Raw genomic sequence first — 10,921 nt, 5'->3', positions numbered from 1 at the left:
GAGGAGGGGCATCCCATATTTGGAAATAAATGCAATCTGTTGCACCTCAATCACTGTAGCCTCAAAGGCTGAAAAATGGTCATGTGGTCAGATAAAAATGAAAGTTTCATTATTATATAAAAAGGACAATGGATATAAGGGACATCTAGCAGTCTTCTTTCAGTGACTGCTGTATATATTTGAACACATTAATCAATATCTTTACCTTTCCTCCCAAGCAATATAAGACCTCCAAACACTGTGACCACTTTCTCTATAATTTAAATACTCCCACACTAATTATTTTAGTTATACCTTTTATTTAATCCCATAATTTGCACATCAGTTTCTAATCAAATTATATTTGGACTTACCCAGTATTTACTAATATCTGAAAATTTTCCTTGAAATGAATCTTTTAGAATTTTCTTGGGCAAAGATCTGTTGGTGGTAAAACTCTCAATTTTTGTTTGTCTAAAAAGAGTATTTTGTCTTCATTACTGAAAGATATTTTTGCTTTCTTTGAAAGTCTACACTAGCAGCACTTTTTCTTTCAGCATATTGCATAATTTATTCCTGTTTTTGTCTTCTATTACTACTGTTGAAAAGTTCACCAGCTGTCTAATTGTCACCATGTTGGAAGTGACTTTTATTTTCTGGCTGCCTTTTAAATCTTCTTTTGGCTTTAGACATTCTACAGTTTTACTAGAATATGCCTAGGTATGAATTTTCTTTTATTCTTCTTGGAGCTTTTTGGGTTTCCTGGATCTGAGGTTTGTACTCTTCCGACAAATGTTTATGGAAAATTCTGTTTTTGTTTCCCCTTCAAATACTCTTCATCCCACTTTTGTCTTTTGTCTTTCTAGAATTCTGTACTACCTCACACTCTATATGTTTCCGCCTGTCTCGCGTATCTCGGCTCTCTGTGGCACCCTGGGTAATCTAATGACCTCTATTTTCCATCTCACTAATTTACTACTCACTCAGCTATGTCAAACCTCCTGTTTAGCATATCCAGTGAGTATTTTTATGGAGGAAAAGTTCATTTAAGATAAAATAAACCACCTTTAAGTATACAATTCAATGGCTTTTAGGACCTTCACGATGTTGTACGACCACCACAGCTATCTTGTTTCATCAAAACATTTTCATCAACCCAAAAGAAAATCCTGTACCTGTTAAGTAGTCACTCCCCATGACTCCTTCCTCTTAGCCCTTGGGAGCCACCCATCTGCTTTCTGTCTCTATAAATTTACCTATCCTAGGCACTCTATATAGACGGAACCATGTAGTGGGGGACCTCTTGTGTCTGGCTTCTCTCACTTAGCCTAATGCTTTCAACGTTCATGCATGTTGTTATATGTATCAGCACTTCGTTATTTTTCTTTACGACCGAGTGATAGTCCACAGTGTAGATATACCACATTTTGTTTATCCATTCACCACTGAGGACATCTGGGTTGCTTCCAGTTTGGGGTTGCTATTAGCACCATTTTTTCACATGGGGAAACAGAGAGGTTAAGTAACTGACCAAAGGTCATACATCTGATCAATTAATGGAGGATTGTTTCAGTTCTAAGGAGTCCAACTCCAGAGTCCACCTTCTCAAACGTCCTCTCATTTAATGAAGAATGAATGAGGGGCTGCTACATTCTGCTGCTGCTGCTGCTGCTGCTAAGTCGCTTCAGTTGTGTCCAACTCTGTGCTACCCCATAGACGGCAGCCCACCAGGCTCCCCCGTCCCTGGGATTCTCCAGGCAAGAATACTGGAGTGGGTTGCCATTTCCTTCTCCAATGCAGGAAAGTGAAAAGTGAAAGTGAAGTTGCTCAGTCGTGTCCAACTCTTAGCGACCCCATGGACTACAGCCTACCAGGCTCCTCCATCCATGGGATTTTCCAGGCAAGAGTACTGGAGTGAGGTGCCATTGCCTTCTCCGTACTATATTCTGGGCACCATAAAATCTAATTCAACTCCTCAGGCAAAGCCAGTAATTTCCTTCACTGTGCTCACAAGGCATTGTGTATTTGAGGTTGATTATCCTATGAACTTCATGGGCACTGACTTTCCACCAATGTGACCTACAGCTCTGGCTTTATCCAACGTGAGCAAGATACAGAAATGAAAGCTATAAACTGAGATTTTGTACTTACAGAGATAAGATTCTTTCCTTTCTTCCTCACAATGACCCTATGTGGCAAGAACTATTTTACAGTGGAATGTCAATGCAGTAAATAACCAAACTAAAAACCAATAAAATGGATTAAGAAAATTTAAAAAGTAAAGTTCAACATTATACTTCATGAGGGAAATGCAGGTTAAGAGAACAGTGAGATACTACTAGATACCTATCATAATCAAAATCCAAATCATACATCCAAATCACGGACAAAACCAAATGCTGGTGAGGATGTGGAGTAGTATTTATCCATTGCTGGTGGGGGTGGAAAATGCTGCAGCCACTTTGGAAGACAGTTTGGCAGTTTCTCACAAAATTTACCATATGATGCAGCAATTGGGCTCCTTGGTATTTACCGAAATCAGTTAAAAACTTACGTCCACACAAAAACCTGCATACAGATGTTTTTTGCAGCTTACTTCGTATTTGTCAATATTTGGAAGCAACCAAGATGTGTTTAAGTAGGTGAATGGATAAATAAACTATGAAACATACAGACAAGGGAATATTATTCACACTAAAAAGAAACAAACTATCAAGCCAGGAAAAGACATGGAGGAATTTTAATGCATATTAATGCGTAAAAGAAGCCAGTTGGAAAAAGCTACATGCTGTGTAATTCCAACAATATGACATTCTGTAAAAGACAAAACTAGGGAAACAGTAAAAAGAGCAATGGTTGCCAGGGGTTAGGAGAAGGGAGGAATGAATAGGCAGAGCACAGAGGATTTTTAGGACAGTGAAACTAGTTTGTACGATACTGCAGTGATGGACACATGTCACTATATGCTTGTCCAAACCCATAGAATGTTCAGCATCACTAGAGTGAACCTTAATGTGAGCTATGGTTTAAAGTGATACTGTTGTGTTAATGTAGAATGTTAATGTTAATGTTGTGACAAAGGTACCACTCTGATGGGGGATGCCAGTGGTGGGCGAGGCTGTGCTTGTATGGGTCAGGAGGTATATGGGAACTTTCCGTTCTTTTTGCTCAGTTTTTCTGTGAACCTAAAACTGAAGATAGTCTTTATTCTAATTCAAAAAACAAATCTTCCAGGAAGGCTGTTGCATGAAGGAACACAGTTTATAGTGGAGGGGACTGGGAGAGACAGACCTTTGAAAGATTCTAAAAGTACTTTGGGGTACTTTCAGGGACTTGAAGTTGATATAGCCAATGAGTTGCCAAATGAATGATGCATATTAGTGAATAGAAGTAGGTAGGAATTACTATCCTCAAAGCAATAAGACCTGAAGAGGGGGAAAAAAAAAACCCATAAAACAAACAAAAAAATCCCACATCCATGATCATATTGAGCAAGAAGCAGCCCAGAAATTCAAAGTCCCGGTTGCGTCCCTCTGGAGAAGACTTTTGGGAGTCCCTTGGACTGCAAGGAGGTCCAACCAGTCCTGAGTGTTCATTGGAAGGACTGATGTTGAAACTGAAACTCCAATACTTTGGCCACCTGATGTGAAGAGCTGACTCATTGGAAATGACCCTGATGCTGGGAAAGACTGAGAGCAGGAGGAGATCAGGATGACAGAAAATGAGATGGTTGGATGGCATCACCAACTCAATGGACATGAGTTCGGGTAACTCCGGGAGTTGGTGATAGACAGGGAGGCCTGGTGTGTTGCAGTCCATGGGGTCGCAAAGAGTCAGACACGACTGAGCGACTGAACTGAACTGCATCCTGCACTCACCTGGGTACTCCCCTCTCACCCAGAGGAAACACATGGAACAGTGGGAAAGGTTCACTTGAAAAAACCTTGTCAAAATGTTTCCCAAAAACTGACATGGTTGATGAACTGTTGGCAAATATCAATCAGGAATTCCCTAATAGCTCAATTGGTAAAGAAAATACCTGCAATGCAGGAGACCCTAGTTCGATTCTTGGGTCGGGAAGATCCACTGGAGAAGGGATGGGATACCTGCTCCGGTACTCTTGGGCTTCCCTTGTGGCTCAGCTGATTAAAAAATCCGCCTGCAATGTGGGAGATCTGGGTTTGATCCTTGAGTCAGGAAGATCCCCTGGCGAAGGGAAAGGCTACCCACTCCAATATTCTTGCCTGGAGAATTCCACTGACTGGAATTCCACAAGCCCATAGCGTTGCAAAGAGTCAGAGACAACCGAGTGACTTTCGCTTTCTTTTTCACTCTTTTCAAAGGTTAATGCAACTGAAAAATACATATTATCCATTAAAATCCTGAGATCTGATAATATTTTTGGCCCATGATATTTTATTTAAAGATTAAAAAATAATATAATCTACAAAAATTGTCATACAGTATAATAACATAAGGATGAGGATATCATTTTTTCAATTCCCTTCCCCCCAAAAAGGTAGAAAACCAAATGGCCATCAATAAGGTAATGGCTAAATAATGGATGTGTGAGTATACACACACACTTTGGAACAATGTGCTGCTATATAAAAGGATGAAAAAGCTCTCTATTAATATCTACTGATACAGACAATTTTCAATGACATAAAATATAGTTGAATGAAAAAAGTAGCTCTGTAGCATGAGACTAATGGAATCCCATATTTTTTATACTAAATTATATAAACTTTCATCTGCCAATTTATCAGCTCTCTCCCAAGCCAGAGTATAGGATGCCCAGCAACTAGGACTGTGTCTGCCATATAAACACATTTGCTCTATAAACATTTGTTACATAAATGAATATCTAATTACAGTTCAAAACTAGAAGATTACTACTTAATGAAGAAATGAAGGTAACATTTGGGGGGCACCTGCTCTCTTTCAGCATTTAATTAGTACTTTATACTTGTTAGTATACTTATTATTATACTTATCACTCACAAATCCCAATGAGATTGAGATGATTAAGACTCAGCTTAAATATCAATAATTTATCCAAGTTTACACACAACCTAGGATCCAAGGCCTTTTTTTTTAAATTGAAGTGTAGTTGATTTATAATATTGTGTAAGTATACAGCAAAGTGATTTGGCTAAATATATATGTATTCAAATCATTTTCTATCATAGGCTATTACAAGCTGTTGAACATAGTTCTCTGTGTTATACAGTAAATCCTCATTGCCTATCTAGTTCATGTATAGTAGTTTGTATGTGTTATTTCCATACTCCTAACTGACTCCTCTCTCTCCTGCCTTTCCCCTTTGGTAACCAAATGTTTGCTTTCTATGTCTGTGAGTCTGTTTCTCTTTGGTAAATAAATTATTTTGTATTATTATTTTTTAGACTCTACATAGAAGTGTTATCATATAATATTTGTCTCTGTCTGATTTATTTTATTTAGTATGATATTCTCTAGGTCCATCCATGTTGCTGCAAATGGCATTATTTCATTCTCTTTTTGGCTGAAATAATATTCCATTGTGAATATAATATATGCCACATCTTTACCCATTCATCTGTTGATGGACACTTAGGCTGCATCCATGTCTTTACTCTTATAAATGGTGCTGCTATGAATATTGGGGTGCATGTATCTTTTATATACTTTTAGAGTTTTCTGGATATATTCCCAGAAGTAAGATTGCTAGATCCCATGGTAGCTCTATTTTTGGTATTTTAAGGAAACTCCATATTGTTTCTATAGTGGCTGCACCAATTTACATTCCTACTCACAGTGTAGGAAGGGGCCTAAAGTAGACCTTCTTTTTAAAAAAACTTAGTTAGTTTATATTTTTTTGGCAGCACTGGGTCTTCATTTTTGCACATGGCCTTTCTCCAGTTGCAGCGAGCAGGGGTTACTCCCCGGTTATGATGCATAGGTTTCTCACTCCAGTGGCTTCTCTTGTTGCGGAGCTCTGGCTGTAGGGCAGGTGGGCTCAGTAGTTGTGGTACATAGGCATAGTTGCCCCATGGTATGTGGAATCCTCCTGGACCCGTGATTGAACCGGTATCCCCTGCATTCCAAGGCATACTCTTAACCACTGGGCCACCAGGGAAGCATGAAAGCTTTTTTGTTTGTACAGCTTCTGAGCACATTCTCAGGTATAATCAGTAATAGAATCCCAGTCTTCTCAGTCGTGTCCTCTATGTTACTTTGATATCTTGTCTATCTTATATGGACCTACTAATAAAGAGCAAAATGGAAGTGCAAAGCTTGGCGTGTTTTGTTCATAGCTAAGGAATCTTAGATGTGGTAAATTCAAATTAAGGAAGAACCTAAGCTTGTAGGAGGCAGTATAATTGGTATTTTCACATTTGTCCTCTGAAACACTTTGGTGGGTAGGTCTTATGCTCCCCATTTTGAGAGATGAGGAAACTGAGGTTCTGAAAGTTTAAGCCATGTATCTGAAGTCACGGAAGTGCTGAGTGTTCAAGCTGAGACTCCCTAGACTTGTTTGCTTCCAGAAATCATGCTCTTCCCAAACTCCTTACCACCTTTCCCATGTCAGGATCCAGGCAGGTGAAAGAGTCAAAGACATGGCCTTCCTTCTCTAAATACTGGGTCTCTTTCTCTCAAAGGCTCAGAACTGCTAAACCCACCACTGTAGGCCAGTGAAGAAGCAGGACGAGGACTGCACCCGCCTTGCTGAGCTCTGGCTCTGTAATTTTCAGCTAATAACCTTTAGAGACCAAGTGCATCAGAAAACACGTACCCCCAGACAAGAGCAGACAGTCAAACAAGACCCACTGCAGAGTAAGCCTCGTGTTCTCTGTCCCCATCTGATACCATCCATCATTAAATAGCTGTCAGTTCCTTCCAGATCACTGTATTATGTATGGGTTGCAGGGCTACCAATTAGTTTGAGCAAGTGCTAAAAATAAATAAATGATGAGGAGCCTTCTATTCTCACCCAGGGTAATGAGGACCTGCATTTGGGGTGACAGAGGTGGAGTGGGGGCGGGGGAGTCTGAGGGAACACAAGGACGATGAGGAGCCCTGGAGCTTCATTCAGTGAAGCCAACGGTCTGTTCTGCAGCTTCTGTTTACAAATGGACCAACTGCCCCAACTGGGCCCCTTTCTCAGGGCTGGGGGTGATGCCTGGACAAGGGCAGTTATGTGGGGCTCATGATTTTATTCTTTCTTAAGATCCTCTTATATAACCGATGTGTTGTGCAATCGAGCAGTTGGTGGTTCAAGGAAGCTGGCCCGTACCTTAGATAAGAAGTTGAATTATTCCCGGGGATGTTTGGAGTCAGGCAGGCTGGGAGACAGTGAGGAGTGAGCGGGGCCTCCCGCACACAGGACACAGCCTTGTAGCTGAGAAGTTCCCTCTACACAAGCCACACGAGTGCCCCATTTCCTGAGCATCTGTATTTGGTGAACACTGGAAACCTCTTGCTTTCCCACTGAAGGCCTCTTGCTTCCTCTTGGTAAAGTCAAAAACATGACCCAGTTGCAACAGAGACACAAAATAGCAGTTTGATGGGAGGAAGAGAAGAGGGGAGGGGCGTGAGGAGGCAAGAGGTCTCCATGATTGAGACCCACGCCGCTGACAACCACCTCTAGGACCATAGTTGGTGGGGGCAGATGTGAGTTAGTGAAAGAAAAGAGGGAATCAGAACACATCTGGCTAACGACTGTGATGGTTATCTTTTCATGAAACAGTTGGAACAAGTCCTGGAAATACTACATTAGCATGTTTATTTCCTTGCAGACTTGTGTCTGATGTGAGTGGCCCTCAGTGCCTACCCTCCCTACCTACCATTCCCCATCCTCATAGGGGAGATGCCTGGAGCCTTGGTCTCCCTGATAAGACAGTGGAGGAGGCTAACATCTGCTCAGGGTTTTTACAAAATCAAATACAGTGACAGAGAAAACAAATACACCAATTTCTCCCACCACAGCCTTACCTTTTTTTGTTCTGCATTTAAACATGCAGAATGTGGCAGAATAAATGTTTTTGGTATGTATGCATTTTGATTAAAAGAAGATAAGGCCAAGCCATAAGATCACATATCCAAAGAGAGACTAAGGACATGTTAGATACATTTATCGCCATATTTGTGGTCCCAAACTAGATTGGGTAATGAAGGTGTTAGAATATCCTGGGTTAAATTTTCTCTCTACTCAGAGATGGGCATTCTTATTTATAGATCCCCAGTCCTCTCCAGATAAAGATTTTTCAAGACTAAGCTAAAGCCAAAAAGTTGGTCCTGTGTAGGAAGTAGTCTCCTGGCCATGCCTTGATGAGGGGAAAGGGTTTAGAAACTCAAGGTGAGTCAAGAATCTCCTTTTCTTCTGACTGTTCCTGGTTGATGGCAGATGTACCCATCTCAATACCTTCTCCCAGGCTTTTGAGAAGTAAAAACAGTGTAGGCTGATGATTAGGGCCAAGGGAGAAGACAAAAACAGAAGGATGTAAAAGAGTAGAGTGGAGACAAGAAAGGTAAAAAATGGAGGCTGGTAGGGTAGGTGGAGGAGGTTTAAAGGAAGTGGGGGTTGCCCCGGTTCTTTGGAATGAGAAAGCATAAGGCAGAAATGGGGCTTTCCTGGTGGCTCAGACAGCAAAGAATCTGCCTGCAATGCAGGAGACGTGGATTCAATCCCTGAGTTAGGGAGATCCCCTGGAGATGGGAACGGCAACCCACTCCAGTATTCCTGCCTGGAGAATTCCACGAACAGAGGAGCCTGGCAGGCTGCAATCCATGGGGTTGCAAAGAGTGGGACATGACTGAGTGACTAACACTTTTACTTTTTCAAGGCAGAAATAAGACTATAAACAGCCCTCGCAAGCATGGTAGCCCCAGGGACGGCTCGACAACAGGACTTTGGTTTGCTGAGTGCTGTGTCCAAACTCAAGAGGCAGACCTAGTGCTCCAGATGATGGCAAATGGCAGCCTTTATATGAGGAATTTTCAGTCTGTTTTTGGGAGAAATGTGAGAAGCAGAACAGCCAGAAAGAGACAGGAGGAGAAAGATTGAGATGTTCAAGGGTTTGGCTAGGAATTTTTTCTCCAGGAAAATCTGCATTGCTCTGCAATGCTTTGGAGTTGAAATAGCATTTGGGGAGGAAAGAATGGGGGCTGAGAAAAGAGTTTGAGTCTAGACCTAGGGAAGAAGAGAAGCCATTCACAGCAGCATCCTCTCTGTATCTGTCTTCCCTTGAAGTTAGGGCTTCCCTGGTGGCTAAGAGGTTAAAGCGTCTGCCTCCAATGCGGGAGACCTTGGAGAAGGAAAGGGCAATCCACTCCAGTATTCTTGCCTGGAGAATCCCATGGAAGGAGAAGCCTAGTAGGTTACAGTCCATGGGGTCGCAAAGAGTCAGACACGACTGAGTGACTTCACCTTCACCTTCACCTTCCTTTGAAGATAGTTTTCAAAGCAAAATGATCATCTTTATAGCCTCTCATCTTGATTTCCTAACCTTAGCCAATACTTAATTTAAGACTTTATTTCCATCACCTTTATCATATAACCTTTCATTAAATCCCTATTTAAGAGCCTATTACACACCCAGAACTAGACAAGGCAATTTGGAGGTGATGAAACAAACAGTAAAAACAGACAATTGGTCTAAGTTTATTACAGTCTCCTTCTCTCCAAGGAGACAGGTAATCCAAGAGACAAAATAAAACAATGCATATATGTACCGTAAATATTCTAAGTATGGTGGATCAGCTGGCAAAGAATTCGCCTGCATTGCGGGAAACTTGGGTTCGATTCCTGGGTTGGGAAGATCTCCTGAAGAAGGGAATGGCTAACCACTCCAGTATTCTTGCCTGGAGAATTCCATTATAGTCCATGGGGTTGCAAAGAGTCAGAGAAGATGAAGCGACCTTCATTTTCACTTTCATGATAGGAATTTAGAAAATGGAAATAGCTGGAGGACTATCCACCACTTGCTGACAGTGACAAGGTCTTTGTATAAACCACATTCAATGCTTTATAAACATACTACTTTCAATCTTCACAGCCTATATGGCTGTCATTGTACCCATTTTACAGATACAAAATTGAGGCTTAAAAAGGTTAGGTAAGTTTTTCAAGGTCTCAGGAAAGTATCTGAGGTCACCTGCTGCTGCTGCTGCTAAGTCGCTTTAGTCATGTCCGACTCTGTGCGACCCCATAGACAGCAGCCACCAGGCTCCCCTGTCCCTAGGATTCTCCAGGCAAGAATACTGGAGTGGGTTGCCATTTCCTTCTCCAATGCATGAAAGTGAAAAGTGAAAGTAAAGTTGCTCAGTCGTGTCCGACTCTTAGCGACCCCAAGGACTGCAGCCTCCCAGGATGCTCCGTCCATGGGATTTTCCAGGCAAGAGTGCTGGAGTGACCTAGCTGATTTAAAATATGATATCTTAACCTCACCCATTGATTCTACATTCTGTCTAGGAAAAAAAGAAGGTAGGAAGCCAATGCATGAGTGTGTGTGTGTGGCAAGGCATGTGCTATCTGGTTATTACCCTTTATCAAGAGAATAACAGCTCTCCCAGAAATCTTACCTGGTAGAAGTGCACATCAGCAGAACTAGATGTGTGGATAACAAGGGAGAGATTTTACCTGAGCATATTGCAACACCTCGAATAATTGAAGCTCTTTTAAAAAGCGAAGAGGGGAGAAGAGACATTTAATAGACAACCAGGAGCATCTGCCAAACTGGGCATCTTACATGTGTGATGGCAGAATGCTGGTGTGAGGTTGCTAGAGTCTGAACTAGGATTTTGGAAATTGAATTAGAAGAAAATAAAAAGATCCAAGTTGATTAGAAAAGAAAAATCACTTGGAGACAGGCTGGATAGAGGTCCTGAAAAAGCAGGAATGAAAAATTGTTCCAAGGAAAATGGAAGTGTGATGAACAGTGTAAAAGCAGGTTTCATT

This window comes from Capricornis sumatraensis, chromosome 7, assembly GCF_032405125.1.
Source record: "Capricornis sumatraensis isolate serow.1 chromosome 7, serow.2, whole genome shotgun sequence".
Lineage (NCBI taxonomy): Eukaryota > Metazoa > Chordata > Mammalia > Artiodactyla > Bovidae > Capricornis > Capricornis sumatraensis.
This window is presented reverse-complemented; position numbering follows the sequence as displayed.